The following is a 16,262-nucleotide window of genomic DNA, read 5'->3' on the forward strand; positions in this document are numbered from 1 at the left end:
TTCGAACAAGCGACCGTAGCGGTCGCGCGGTTTCGGACTGTAGCGCCTAGAATCGCTCGGCCACCCAGGCCGGCTATTACCGAGGATTTAAACTTCCATGCACAGCGCTCTGTACGTGTACAAGTGTTCGGAAGTTCCTGTTACACACTTTCAGCACTTTTAGAGGGGAGTGATAACATTCTGAATTTTAGAGGGGACTGATAAAACTCTGAATTGGAACCCATGTCCAACATCCATTTGAAAATATGTAGTTAACGCGATCACTTTTACAAGCAGTTGATTACGATACGTCAGTCGTTTTACAGTTCCTCATTAACAGCCAAAGAAATTGCTCGTGTACTCGCTGACGTGGTGCAGTACGGTCTCTTCCGATTCGGGCGTGCGCCGTCTCCTTGGAGCACCACAGTCACGCCGAAGGCACCCTTTCTACAAGTCATTGCGTAGTTGTGGCGAAAGAAGGATCGTGTCGATGTATTCTGGAAACGTGTACACGACCATGTTGCTCTGACACTCACGGACGCGTGAGTGAGACTAACCAGATCAGGGAGGTCGGATACACGACAGATGTGACATCAGCCACTCCGACTGAACCATCAATTACGGCGGTCCACAAAACAACAACTCAATTACACATGTTATTCCATAACGTTATCGTGGAAGTAGTAGTCGAATTAAGTCGGGTGATGCTGAGGGAATTAGATTAGGAAATGAGACACTTAAAGTAGTAAAGGAGTTTTGCTATTTGGGGAGCAAAATAACTGATGATGGTCGAAGTAGAGAGGATAGAAAATGTAGACTGACAGTGGCAAGGAAAGCGTTTCTGAAGAAGAGAAATTTGTTAACATCCAGTATTGATTTAAGTGTCAGGAAGTCATTTCTGAAAGTATTTGTATGGAGTGTAGCCATGTATGGAAGTGAAACATGGACGATAAATAGTTTGGACAAGAAGAGAATAGAAGCTTTTGAAATGTGGTGCTACAGAAGAATGCTGAAGATTAGATGGGTAGATCATGTAACTAATGGGGAGGTAATGAATAGAATTGGGGAGAAGAGGAGCTTGTGGCACAACTTGACAAGAAGAAGGGATCGGTTGGTAGGACATGTTTTGAGGCATCAAGGGATCACAAATTTAGCATTGGAGGGCAGCGTGGAGGGTAAAAATCGTAGAGGGAGACCAAGAGATGAATTCACTAAGCAGATTCAGAAGGATGTAGGTTGCAGTAGGTACTGGGAGATGAAGCAGCTTGCACAGGATAGAGTAGCATGGAGAGCTGCATCAAACCAGTCTCAGGACTGAAGACCACAACAACAACAGGGGCCAGGAGGTGCTGGTGAAATAACACACACTGCTAAAGATACTTTTTTATTTTAAAGACTTTCTCAGTAATAAATTTTTAAGTCTGGCATTTAAAAAGAAATTTCTTATGAAAAAGAGATTGACGTTAAAAACTTCCCAATAATAAGATATTAAAGGTTTTTTTAAGGAATTGTGCACTTATATATATATAAAGTAGCTCGTTTGTAATAAATTTTAAATAGTTGTCTCTTGCCAATTAAATAACTTACATTACACCTGTCAGTTGTTACAAGATAAATGTGAATAAGCCAGCACACAAACCTTCACATTAAATGCAGTTCCCAAAAAAAAATTTAGTTAGCTCGGTGAGGGAGTGGCACGTGTAAAGGGGCTCAAATCACAATAGTCGGAATAGTTATTGGTGGTCTACAGGGCCACAGCAGATCAGCCCCAAAACTTCCATTACAAGCCACTATCTCGCCGAGGTACCCAAAACCAGAAGATGTAGCAAGAGTGGTGCCTGTACAGACTCTGAACCACAGAGACACGCGACACCGACCCTAAATCACCCAATCGAGGTGTGAATGAAACGGCCCGGCCAAGAAGCAATTACCACATTCCCGCGGACAGGCAAACTAAAACTGTGGTGGGAAGACCCCAACAAAACCACTGGTGAAGAAACTCATACACTTCACTAAAACACACACACACACACACACACACACATATATATATATATATATATATAACTCTTTTACATAAAAAGTACTCTACTTCTCACACTTCACCACTGCGCCGGGAACTCGTTGCACTTCCTTATGCTCACCAGAGCCAACCGCTGCCAGTGGTTTCAACGGCCGATAAGAAGACATACGGTCCCACGCGCTGACCTCCTGCACCACGGCTTCTAAGCTTCGTAAGCCACGTACATGCTGGTAAGGCAGACTCAGCCCCTGACAGCCAAGAGGTCGGCCAAAGCACGTGGCGAGCAGTTGACGACTCCCAACAGCAGGGCCCCGCTCGCGCCACCACCTCTCTCGGTCACCGCCCAGTAAGTACTCCCCAGATCGGCACGCGACCGTACACTTGCTCCACCTCCCGCCAGAGGGTGGTAGCGATCCAAACAGCGCGCCAAACCGAAAGCGCCTCCCCCTGCGGGTTCGGGGGTTAGAATAGGCCCGCGGTATTCCTGCCTGTCGTAAGAGGCGACTAAAAGGAGTCTCAAACGTTTCGGCCTTATGTGATGGTCCCCTCTCGGGTTTGACCTCCATCTATCTAAATTATTCCGAAGAGCGAGCCAATTGGGGAAGGGCACCTTACATGGTGCACTGTATCCTTCGTGCAATTCGACCTATAGCCGTCTTTCTCGTCGTTGCAATGGTGTCCCGCTCGTTTTCGATCTCTTGGGCGATTACCACGCTGCACTCTGCAGTGTTTCTTTTAACTGTGACGACGATCTTGGCCATTTTTGCACCTAAGATCCAGCACGGTAGCCAGTCCGTTGTGGTGGGGTCGCCATGTACCCTCTTGGTTGTAGCCCCCTGACAACACAGGGATCGCTCTACTGATGCCTGCGCCGTTCACTCCCCACGTATGCCAAGGAGTAGATGCCCATCTCCCTGGGGCATCAGGACTCCCGGCAATGGCCATCCTGCCAGGTGGCCTTTGCTGTGGCTGGGTGGCGCCCGTGGGGAGGGCCCTTGGTCGGAGTAGGTGGCATCAGGGCGGATGACCCGCAATGAAGCGTGGTACATCATCTCTCGCTGGCGGCCAGCCGCCAGCAGTCTCTAAGCGTTCTCGGGCTCAATTTAATGCTCAGAAGTACGATCCGAAAACGTTCCCTTCCCTGGCCACGCCGTGGGAAGAGCGTAAGTCGCAGGATGGAGTTAACAGTTATTCGCCCCGATTCTTAGTTTGCACGCGAGCTGATGGGGAGTCTTTTCTCTCCACAAAGCCTCAGTTCTTCGTCGAGCATTTAGAGGACAAGTTTGGGGAGGTGGAGGGCTTGTCTAAAATGCGCTCTGGGTCAGTACTGATACAAACGGCATCCTCCGCCCAGTCCCGCAGGTTACTTGCTTGTGACAAGTTGGGGGATGTTAACGTTTCTATTACACCACATAAGAGTTTAAATATGGTCCAGGGTGTTATTTTACATAGGGATCTCCTTTTGCAGTCTGATGACGAGCTGCGCGCCAACTTAGAACGTAGAGGTGTTCATTTCGTCCGGCGCGTTCATCGGGGTCCGAGGGACAATCAGGTTGCTACCGGTGCCTTCATCTTGGCCTTCGAGGGTGATGCGTTACCGGAAAAGGTCAAGGTGATGGTCTACCGATGTGACGTCAAGCCCTATATCCCTCCTCCGATGCGGTGCTTCAAGTGCTGGAAGTTCGGCCATATGTCTTCCCGCTGCACTTCCAGCCTCACATGTCGAGATTGCGGACGCCCGTCTCATCCCGATACTCCATGTGCCCCGCCTCCCATCTGCGTCAACTGCGGGGAGCACCATTCACCTTGCTCGCCTGACTGCAACGTCTTTCAGAAAGAGCGCAAAATCATGGAATATAAGACCCTGGACCGGCTGACCTATACTGAGGCCAAACGGAAATATGACAGACTCCATCCTGTGAGAATGACATCTTCGTATGCAGCTGCTACAACAACTGTGCTAGCTCCATCAGTTTCGAGACTTCCAGCCAGCTCGATAAGCAGTACGACTCCTTCTGCCCCCTTGCCCGTGGGGGGCTCTCCCCAACCGGTTGCTCCTGCACCACCTACCTCAGGAGCAACCTCCTCCCACCCGTCGGGGACGTCCGTCCCCGCTTCTCAGCCGGAGAAGCGCCTAACTTCCTCGGCTACTCTCGCCCGTAAGAGTTCCCTTGGGACCCTCCCTTCCCAGGGTTCCCCCAGCGGGAAGGATGACGGCCACCAGTGGCGTAAGTCCTCACCAGCAGCCGGGCGTAGGGCTTCACGATCCTCCTCTGTCCCGGAGACTGAATCGGTGAAGCCTTCCCAGCCGGTGAAACCCAAGGTTCAGCGAGAGAAGTCCAAGAGAAAGACCTCTAAGGCTAAAGAACTTGCGGTGGCACCAACCCCACCGCACCTTTCGCGCTCTGCGTCTGAGGATGAAGTCGAGATTCTAGCGTCCGCTGAGGACCTTGATCTCGCTGGTCCCTCAGACGCCATGGATGCCTCTCGTACGGGTACTGAATCGGTGGCAGTGGGTGAACAAGCGGCGTAAATTGCCTTCCCAGTCCTTTCACGCCTTTCTCAGCCATGGACAATACCATCCTCCAGTGGAACTGCGGCGGTTTTTTCCACCATTTAGCTGAGCTCCGCCAACTTCTCAGCCTTCGCCCTTTCTTCTGCATTGCTCTCCAGGAAACTTGGTTTCCAGCGATGCGAACCCCCGCCCTCCGTGGCTATCGGGGTTATTACAAGAACCGAGCAGCTTATGAAAGCGTGTCTGGTGGCGTCTGCATATATGTCCTTCACACTCTGCACAGCGAGTCTGTCCCTCTCCAGACGCCTTTAGAGGCTGTCGCTGTACGCGTGTGGACGCCACAGGCTGTTACCGTCTGCAGTCTTTACATTCCACCGGATGGTGATGTCTCGCAGCATGTCCTGGCTGCACTGGTCGCCCAATTGCCGCCACCTTTCTTGCTATTGGGCGACTTCAACGCTCATAACCCTCTGTGGGGTGGGTCAGTGGCAACAGGTCGAGGCGCCATCGTTGAGCATTTATTGTCGCAGCTCGATCTCTCGCTGTTAAATGATGGTGCCTTCACACACTTCAGTGTGGCGCATGGCACCTACTCCGCCATTGACCTTTCAATCTGTAGCCATAGCCTCTTACCGTCTGTCCAATGGAGTGTGCATGACGACCTGTGTGGTAGTGACCATTTTCCGATCTTTTTGTCACTACCACAGCGCCACTCTTCTGGGCGCCCTAGCAGATGGGCTATGAATAAGGCTGACTGGGACTTGTTCTCCTCCACTGCCGCTTTTGAGCCTCTCTCTACCGATGACATTGATGCGGTGGTTCAATCGGTCACCACCGGCATCGTTACTGCCGCCGAATCTGCCATTCCCCATTCCTGTGGGTCCCCTCGGCGGAAGGCTGTGCCTTGGTGGTCGCCTGAGATCGCTGAAGCGATTAAAGATCGCCGGCGGGCGCTCCAGCGTCACAAGCGACACCCCTCCCTCGACCACCTTATCGCCTTCAAACGGCTGCGTGCGCGGGCCCGCCTCCTTATCCGCCAAGGCAAGAAGGAGTGCTGGGAGCGGTATGTGTCCACCATTGGCCTCCATGTCACTCCCTCGCAGGTCTGGGCCAAGATTCGACGCGTCTACGGCTATCGGCCACCTGCCAGCGTCCCTGCGCTCTCACTGAATGGAGCAGTTTGTACTGACTCCGACGTCATTGCCAATCGCTTAGCAGAGCATTTTGCTATGAGTTCCGCTTCTGCGAATTACCCCCAGGCCTTCCGCTCCATTAAAGAGCGGATGGAACGTCGGAGCCTTTCGTTTCGCACCAACCACCCAGAATCTTACAATGCTCCATTTAGTGAGTGGGAATTTCGCAGTGCCCTCGCTGCTTGCCCTGATACCGCTCCTGGGCCAGATGGCATCCACTGTCAGATGCTGAAACACCTTTCAGTGGACTGCCAGCGGCGCCTTCTCGATCTTTACAACCGTCTTTGGGTCGAGGGGGAGTTTCCGTCGCAATGGCGGGAAGGCATTGTCATCCCCGTTTTGAAACCTGGAAAGAACCCTCTGGAGGTGGACAGCTACCGTCCCATTAGCCTCACCAACGTTCTTTGCAAGTTGCTTGAACGGATGGTGAGCCGGCGCTTGCATTGGGTACTGGAGTCTCGGGGCCTTCTGGCTCCATCTCAGGGTGGGTTCCGTAAAGGCCGCTCCGCCGCCGACAATCTGGTGAGCCTGGAGTCGGCCATCCGTACTGCCTTTTCCCGCCGTCAGCACCTGGTCGCTGTCTTTTTCGACATGCGGAAGGCGTACGATACGACGTGGCGTCATCGCATTCTTTCTACGCTCCATGGATGGGGTCTTCGGGGTCCTCTGCCGATTTTTATCCGCAATTTTCTGTCGTGTCGTACCTTCCGCGTGCAAGTCGCGGCCTCGTATAGTTCCTCCCACGTCCAGGAGAACGGTGTGCCACAGGGCTCTGTTTTAAGTGTCTGTCTGTTTTTAATAGCCATTAACGGGCTTGCTGCGGCCGTGGGAAATTCTGTCTCCGCTTCCCTGTATGCTGACGACTTCTGCCTTTATTACAGCTCTACTGGCATTGCAGCTGTTGAACGTCAGTTACAGGGCGCTATCCGTAAGGCGCAGTCTTGGGCTGTAGCGCATGGGTTTCAGTTTTCGGCAGCCAAGACCTGCGTTATGCATTTCTGCCGGTGCCGAACAGTCCATCCTGAGCCGCGGCTTTATCTTGCCGACGAACTCCTTGCTGTGGTGGAGACCCACAGGTTTTTGGGGGTGGTTTTCGATGCCCGGTTGACTTGGCTGCCTCATATCCGGCAGCTGAAACAGACGTGTTGGCGGCATCTAAACGCTCTGAGATGCTTGAGCAACACCCACTGGGGCGCCGACCGCTGTACACTGTTGCGGCTCTACCAGGCGTTAATCCAGTCCCGTCTGGATTATGGGAGCCTGGCTTATGGCTCAGCATCCCCATCTGCGTTACGGGTGCTGGACCCGATTCTCCACAGCGGGATACGCCTCGCCACTGGTGCTTTCCGCACCAGCCCTGTGGACAGCGTACTAGTGGAGGCAGGTGTACCTCCACTGCGGTTCCGACGCCAACGTTTGCTGGCCGCTTATGCTGCCCATGTTCTAAGCTCGCCCGGGCTTCCAAACTATCGTCTCCTGTTCCCGCGGTCGGTCGTCCGTATGCCAGAACGTCGGCCCCGGTCTGGTTGTACAATAGCGGTCCGCGTCAAGGAGCTTCTCTCTGGGCTCCAGGGTTTCACTGTTCCACCTCCTTTCCGGGCTACTTTGCATACACCCCCATGGTGTGTTCGTCGCCCTAGCCTTCGGCTCGACTTGGCACAGGGCCCTAAGGACTCAGTCCCTCAAGAGGCCTTCCGCCGCCGCTTTTATTCCATCCTGGCCACGTATCAGGGCTCTGGTGTTGTTTACACTGACGGTTCGATGGTTGCTGGTCGTGTCGGATATGCGCTCACTCTAGGGGACCTTTCCGAACAACGTTCCTTGCCGGATGGCTGCAGCGTTTACACTGCTGAACTGGTCGCCATCTTTCGTGCCCTAGAGTATATCCGCTCCTGCTCAGGCGAGTCCTTCGTTATCTGTAGCGATTCCCTGAGCGGTTTACGAGCTCTCGACCAGTGTTTCCCTCGTTCTCGTTTGGTGATGGCTATCCACGAGTCTCTGCATACTCTCGCCTGTTGCGGCCGCTCTGTGGTCTTTGTGTGGACCCCCGGTCATGTCGGTATCCCGGGTAACGAACATGTTGACCGCCTGGCGAAAGAGGCCACCAGTAAGCCATCTCTGGACGTTGGCCTCCCAGAGACTGATTTGCGGGCAGTCTTCCGCCGCAAAATCTTGGCGCTATGGGACGATGAATGGCGCGAACTGCCAATGCGCAATGAACTCCGTGCTGTCAAGGAGACGACGGCTGTGTGGCGGTCATCCCTGCGAGCCACTCGCAGGGACTCAGTAGTTCTTTGCCGGCTCCGCATTGGCCACTCCCGGCTGACACACAGTTATTTACTGCGCCGGGAGGACCCTCCTCTATGTCGCTGTGGGGCAGCTTTGACAGTGGCCCACATTTTGCTGGCCTGCCCCCTTTTAGCAGTGGTCAGGCAGACATTTGCGCTGCCTGCTACGCTCCCTGCCCTTTTAACAGACGACTCCACTATGGCTGACTTAGTTTTACGTTTTATTCGGGCAGGGGGATTTTATCATTTACTCTGAGTGTTTCTGTTTTATTTTATTGTTTTGTGTTGACTCTGGCCTTTGGCCTATGATTTTCCACTGGTTTTTTAATGTGTTTCTAAGTGGTTGGCTTTTCCTTATTTATTTCTATGGTCGGCCAACCACCGTCACACTCTGTGTGGTTTTAGTTCGTTTTGTCTTGTCCTTGTCTCCGTTTCTCTTGTTCTGTATCGTCTGTGATCTCTTCTGTTCCTTGTTTTTATTCTCTGTGGGTGTTCTTTGTCTTTGGAAAAAGGGACCGATGACCGTTGCAGTCTGGTCCCTTTAATCCCTCCAAACCAACCAACCAACCGAAAGCGCCACCGCAAAAACTAGGCGCGAAGCGAAAGCACTCAGCCTGACGCGCTTTTCGAAGAGCCGGACAACTACGGCTCAACCCGCCCCCCCCCCTCCCCACCTCCACCACGACTATCCTGTTGCAAACCTACTTATCAAATATGTTTAGAAACGGCACATTTGTGGTTATGGGTTCCTATTAAAAATATTATGTACTCGTTCCCCTTTACAAGTGCTCGAAGTTTGTAACATGATTTTCCTTACACTCTGTATTTTTGCCTTCAAACTGACACGGTGTTTAGCTCTCCAAATATCGGCGGTTGTCGAAGACGTCCATCCCCATAAGCTGTTCAGACATAAATAGAGTTATTTTCTAATTGTTCTGAAACTGACAATAGCAATTATTGCGCATGCAGAAAAACATGGCTCTGAGCACTATGGGACTTAACTTCTGAGGTCATCAGTCCCCTAGAACTTAGAACTCCTTAAACCTAACTAACCTAAGGGCATCACACACATCCATGCCCGAGGCAGGATTCGAACCTGCGACCGTAGCGCTCGCGCGGCTCGAGACTGTAGCGCCTACAACCGTTCGGCCACCCCGGCCGGCTGCGCATGCAGAATTGTATATAAACTCAGTAAGTTATTAGTAAGATCGGAAATCAAAGTTAAATCTGGAATGAAAAAATATACTTCTTTCACGCACAAAATGACTTTGTCATTCACCGTACTATAGCGGAACCCTTGGATCCACCTTCAGATGTTTATTTTCTTGCACCGGCAACATAATTACAATATTTTTTTTTTTTGTATTTTTGGAGTTAGCTAACGCTGCTACCCTAATTCAGAAAACCATTTAAAAAGACGCATGTTGACTCAGTAAGAAAAGAAAATCGACAAGAGCGGTAATGATACAGAACATTTTTTTTAATCAAGTTTAATTTGACTGAAGGCGGCATCTATGTGTATTTTCAGGTGAATTACCGCGTTCGCGGATATTTGCATCCTAGATGAAGTTTAAACCTACAATATATTAGTGCGCCCACTTCTGTGATTCGAGACTGATGCAGTAGCACTCGGTTGTCAGCAGAGGCTCCACCGCGGCTGTAGTTGGTATTACATGTGTGTGTCGGTGACATCCTGTCGCGCTGCGGACGGCTGCACTGGTAAATATTAGTAGAACGGGAAAGACAGAGAGCGGCGTATGTTGGAGACGCAGATGCGTATGTAATTGTAGAAGGCCGCTGCGCGGCTGCAGTCGGCGCAAAAAGCCGCGAGCAGTGACGTAAGAAGCGGCGCGTGTTGCGTAGCGTTGCGTCTGCCGAGACGGGAAGAGGCGGCTGTTCTCACGCAGGGGCCACGGGCCAGCTTCCGGGCTGCGCTGCTGACGTCACGGGCCGGGCCGGGCCGGCGCGAGCTTGTTTACTGTTTGTGTGCAGGTGGCTCCGACTGCATCGTTCTCGTGGTCTCTGGTTTGATGCAGCTCTCTACGGCAGTCCATCCTGTGCGTAGCTACTGCAACGCACATCGTCATGAATCTGCTCACTGCATTAAAGCCTTGGTCTCGTCTTAGTTTTCATCCCACCCCATACACACTTCCTTCAAAATGGTTCAAATGGCTCTGACCACTATGGGACTTAACATTTGAGGTCATCAGTCCCCTAGACTTGGAACTACTTGAACCTAACTAACCTAAGGACATCACACACATCCATGCCCGAGGCAGGATTCGAACCTACGACCGTAGGGGTTGCGCGGTTCCGGACTGAAGCGCCCTAGAACCGCGCGGCCACAGCGGCCGGCACACTTCCTTCCATTACCAAATTAAATATACCTTGATACTTCAGGATGTATGCTATCAATTGATCCCTTCTTTTAGTCACATTCTGCCAATAATTTATTGTCTCCCAATTCAGTTCTGTACCTCTTTCGTTGGTTATCCGATCTGAGGAAGCTCAGCGTTCGCACCGCATTTAGTGAGGCCCGTCTGTATGGTTATCTGTCTCCACTTGATGCGACCATGTACTGGGGTCACTATACTGGGTTCTCTGTGGAACTAACGTTGCCTCGGTCTCCCAATAGGTCATTTACCGACTTGCAACAAAATCCTGCCTTTTGCTATTCTTTCTTGTTTCATACACTGTAGGCGGCTTTCCCTCAGTTGCTCAACGGTAGGTACGTCTCAGTTGTTGTTGTTGTGGTCTTCAGTTCAGAGATGGTTTGGTGCAGCTCTCCATGCTACTCTATCCTGTGCAAGCTTCTTCATCTCCCAGTACCTACTGCAGCCTACATCCTTCTGGATCTGTTTACTGTATTCATCTCTTTGTCTCCCTCAACGATTTTTACCCTCCACGCGGCCCTCCAATACTAAATTGTACCCCCTGCGAATTGCGTCGCATGGTCGTGAAATATCAGGGCGGATGTCCGCCGAAGCATTACAGTAAGTCGTTGCTCTGCTTCGTTTGTTGGGACCAACATTCTGCAGCGCAGAAGGCGATTGGACGGATTGAAAGCTAGTATATTTTCCACCTGAGACGGTCTGGTATCGTAGTATCAAAACCCGCCACTCATCCTCCGCCAATTAAACTTGCCGGTGAAGGTCGTTCTTAGAATGAAATTTTCACTCTACAGTGTAGTGTGCGCTGATCCGAAACTTCTTGGCAGATTAAAACTGTGTGCCGGACCGAGACTCGAACTTGGGACCTTTGCCTTTCATGGGCAAGTGCTCTACCATCTGAGCTACCAAGCACGACTCACGCCCCGTCCTCACAGCTTTAACTCGCCAGTACCTCGTCTCCTACCTTCCAAACTTCACAGAAGCTCTCCTGCGAACCTCGCAGAACTAGCACTTCTGAAAGAAAGGATATTGCGGAGATATGGCTTAGCCACAGCCTGGGGGATGTTTCTAGAATGAAATTTTCACTCTACAGCGGAGTGTGCGCTGATATGAAACTTCCTAGCAGATTAAAACTGTATGTCGCTCTGAGACTCGAACTCGGGACGTTTGCCTTTCGCGGGCAAGTGCTCTGCCACTTGCCCGCGAAAGGCAAAGGTCCCGAGTTCGAGTCTCGGTCCGGCATGCAGTTTTAATCTGCCAGGAAAGTTCTCAAGGTCGTTCTTCTCTTCAGCAGCCAATGCAACATTATCAGGTTACAACAAAGTAAAAGGTGCTAATATGCGAAAGTCTCTGCCGTCTAAGTTGCTCAGTGTGAGAAGGGAGAAAGAGCAGATCTCTGATGAACATCCACAAGAAGAGGAATGTCCCCTGATACCATGTAGCAGATAGTACTCGTATTTTTGGGATTGTGGTAGAGCATTTGGACTCATTGAGTTAGTTCTTCCGGTGCTTCATGCGCTCGGAAGGAAAACGGTAAGAAATCACGTGGTACTTGGTCAAAAGCCTTTTCCAGTCAAGAACACCGAAGTGAAGGTGCTTAGACTTCTCAAAGCGTCTTCCGTAGCTGCCGACGTAGCAGACAATCTCTTGTAGTGAGCGACATTTGTATTCTACATAGATTTTTAATACTTATAATTTTGTAAATCTTTATCATTTGTGATTCCAAGATCATTATCAGCAACTTATTAACTGACCATTTTTTGATTACAATCTTTATAAACATTACGTTTCACATGCCATAACTCTGTTCGTAGATGTATCAGATTTATGAAATTCTTAGTTCTCCCACTGCACTGGCGAACCACAGCGAAATATTATCATAAACATTTTGATTAATGACTAGCCCGTCCAGTTACATCATTTAATTTTTATTTCTAAGCATTCAGTTCCTTGAATCGTCCCATCACACCGATATAAATGCCTGGTAAGTTGCATATTCATGAGAAATGCACTTATGAACAGGTCCGTTGAAGTTCTGTGTGAATCACCAGTAGCCAAGTAGCCAAAAACCGAAGAGCTATCGACTATCTAGTTGTTGACCGATTTACTGTTTTTCATGTTGGTTAGGTCTTATCAATTCTCGAACGAATTGTTTCTACGATATGTTCAAAGTTGTGCCTTATCATGGTGGAAGAGGTATGTATTTAGCATCTGTTGGTGAGTTACAGTTTCGAAGGCAGTTCACGTACTCAAAAAAGAACGCATCCCAACCCGATTTCTCTTTTCTTTGCTAAGTTTTTTCCTTGTGGAACGCAAAAGCGGAAGAACCACACTCGCTTTCGGCGGCAATACTGTGTGGATCGCGTAAACACTCCTGGCCCGAAAATGTACTGCCGCAAACATTGCAGGCAGACAGTAGTCGTGAGTATTGCCGAAAATGTAGCTGCAATTCGTGTCGCGAGCAATGTTACTGGGCAAGTTTATGTTGTCGGCATGATGCAGCTCCAGCGCCCCGTGTAAACTTGCCTCAACGAGAGAGCTGCAGAGAGGCTGCAAACTCTACTGAATCAGGAATTGCCAAGGCTCATTGTCTTTTCTCTCTCATACGGGTTAGTCAATTAACGGTTCACATTTGCTACTGGAATCTGTATTTGATATATAATTCCTCCGAACGTGTCTCTTTTGGCCATATCGGGAATCAACACTGTGTCGCAAACAAACATTATATATATGGTTAGGTATTTATATTTTTACATATTTACCTAATGAAACTGTCATACTGATCACCGGCTACAGGATAGTGAGTGTGGCTTGATAAGGAGTATTTCTGTTGTCAGTGTGCGATAATTACGATGTTATTAATTAACGGCTATTCCAGTCGGCAGGCGTTCCTGTGGAAGATACTTTCTGCGTAGCACTCAGTATCCTCCGAGTTCGCATTATAGGCTCTCCATTTTTTATTTGTAGAAACGTTGGTATGGTGCTATACCACCTTAAGTGGTGCGAGTAGTCTCATTTACTTTCGTACAAAGTAATAGTCGTTTGGCATTATTACGCAGAGTGCAGGATATGAGGTCTCTGTAGAGGAGTCCGCATTAGAGGGAAATCTGTTTCCACGTGACAGTGAAATGCATCACATCTTGGCCTTCTTCTCCTGTGCATTTCTTCCTCGGAATAAAATAAAGAGCAGATTGATGGACCATCGACTTTCAGGTATCCAAGGAAATTTGAATTTTAGCGTCCATGTTACTGATGCAATTCTTGAACTTTGCTTAAGTGATACGAAACGAATGATGACAAGTTTGAATTTTTCTGTGTCTCAACTAATAGAAATCAGAATTTTGTTTTTGTTGATTTCGTTAGCAGACTGACTTGATTTGGTATTAGAAAAGCGGCACCGAGAAATACCTTCTTACATCCTTAGTTCCTTCAGTTAGTACGGTTCAACAAAGTCATTACACCATCCGTTGCTGACCGTACCGAGCCGCAGCCATAAACCGAGTAACAGCTGTTGATTCTGGCAGTTAGTTCGATGCACGGAGGACACGCGGCTAGGGAATGTGGCTGGGATTCAAACGACTCCCAGTGGGAGGAACCACTGCGCGTGTTGGGGAGTGTCAGATTGCAGCCACGGTTCCTGGTGAGATTAACACCTGTGGACGATGCCGAGGTTCCATTTGAAACTGCGCATTACAGCTATTAGCTTAGAACACACCAATCACTAGTAGACCGAGTAAAGCAACGGTAATTACTCGGCGGTAGACGGTTAGTGGGGATTGGTCAGGTAACATTGCTGTATGCTCAATGATCGTGAATGGGAATTTTGTTCTGTTTTTTAATCCGTATGGTATTCTTCATACGATTCTTATAGACCACTCACTGTCATCGTGTTGTAAAGGCTGGACCTTCTTGCTGCAAGCACATCCGTTGATCTGCTTCCATTTCCACCTATTGTTTATTTTTGAATCTCAGTAGTATCCTCTTCAAGTCGTGGAAATCTGTGTCTCCCACTTTACATGCGTCGTACCCCCCTTGCATTTCTGTCTGAAATGTAGGAGGGAGCCTACTCTTGTCCTGTTCCTATCATGTTTTTTTCTGGTTAAGTGAAGTAACCACCTGCTTTATTAATAGAAACACACGTGTTACTAACGCAGCTACTTTCGTCCATGGTCACCCGGCAGCTACTTCATCCCTCCCGCCTAGAACTACACCTGTTTCTTCATAGTCTAAAAGAAAAACGCAAGTTCTTTGCATCATATCTTTCAGACTTAACAGTTCCGAAAATTTTCTCGCTATCGTTGTTGGTATTATAAAAGATTAAAAAATACCTTTTCCTGTAGAGAATTCGGAAACGGCAAATTGGTACAAAATTTCAGTGAGCTCAGCCCCGCTCCGACCAAAATCCTGGATTTGACGCCGATCCTGCCGCTGTGCGTTTCGGAGGACTGTATGGCAATCGTTGACCAGACAGACTTATCTAACTTGACAAAACATAGCCGGTTTGTACGCATGATAGTTTGGACAATCCGTGCTGCTGCCAGCACGGAGGAAGGCGAAAAACGGAATGTTTTAGTCCACGCAGACGCTCCAAAACAGTCGTCACGTGGTTACATACGTAAACAGAGAAGTAAGGTATCGTTCAGTGACGTATTATGAACTGACAGGAAGCAAGGAGAGTATACTTCGAGGTAAAATGTATAGAATTTATAATGATTCTGCCAGTAGTGACGAAGTATATACAATATTTTATGTTGATACGCTGTGTGTGTTTGAGTGAGTGAGTGTGTGAGAGAGAGAGAGAGAGAGAGAGAGAGAGAGAGAGAGAGAGAGAGAGAGAGAGAGAGAGAGAGATAGATAGATTTGGGGGAGGGGGTGAAAGGGGGCTACAGAGAGGACAAGGGTAAAGGAGTGGCAAATGGTTCAAATGGCTCTGAGCACTATGGGACTCAACATCTTAGGTCATAAATCCCCTAGAACTTAGAACTACTTAAACCTAACTAACCTAAGGACATCACACACACCGATGCCCGAGGCAGGATTCGAACCTGCGACCGTAGCAGTCCCGCGGTTCCGGGCTGCAGCGCCAGAACCGCACGGCCACCGCGGCCGGCAAGGAGTGGCAATGTGTTTAGTTGGCGCACGGCATAATGTTCACATCACCTTTGTTAATATCAAACTCTTAATTTAGTAAATTCAAGAGTCGCCTGCAGGGCACACCGACTGTAATAGTCTACAGGAAACAGCCAGAGATTATTTGATCCACCTCACGCCACTTTGTGATGACTATGGTGCAGAGTGATGCTTTTAACTTGAAGCGTGTAGCCATTCGAGCAATGGATGTCTGAGGATACTAGCGTGTGACGAGCGTAATCGGTAACTGTAACTGATAATCGGCAGTTTTGTAGAAGAAAGCATCGCCCGTAGTAGGCTGTAAGTTATCCTTTACTTTTTGCACGGATGGCCAAATTCGACGCCTAAGTAATTGTCCATTACTTACGAATAAGCAGTACGCTGTATGTTCTGTGTGTTGTGGCATACAATCGATAAAAACTACTCTGTACTTGGAATAAAATGACTTATCGTCGAAATCGGCCAATCACACAACAAATAAGCGGCAACTTACACTAGTACGGCAACGCTTACTTCCACAAATTACTTGGAGGCTGTGGACCCACAAACCCGACACTTCATTAGAAAAAAATAAAGACACCTTGCAGCTCTAGGCGTACGGTTTTGAAACGTACGATCAGAGGTATTTCGCAAAAGCAACTCGTACGTGTTGGTGAAGGAAGATTTATTTTAAGAGTGGAAGGCCTTGTGATTTTGCCGGCTCTCGCGGTCCGACGCCAAGGTGTACCGGGCGGTGCGCTCGGC

The 16,262-nt window shown here is 49.3% G+C and overlaps 1 protein-coding gene across 1 annotated transcript in view; it reads left to right on the forward strand.

The window, feature by feature from the left end:
• Positions 1–16,262, forward strand: part of LOC124712526 (GTPase-activating protein CdGAPr) — a 456,387-nt gene that overhangs the window by 264,906 nt on the left and 175,219 nt on the right. The gene's annotated exons all lie outside the window — the stretch shown is intronic.

This window comes from Schistocerca piceifrons, chromosome 8, assembly GCF_021461385.2.
Source record: "Schistocerca piceifrons isolate TAMUIC-IGC-003096 chromosome 8, iqSchPice1.1, whole genome shotgun sequence".
Taxonomy (NCBI): Eukaryota; Metazoa; Arthropoda; class Insecta; order Orthoptera; family Acrididae; genus Schistocerca; species Schistocerca piceifrons.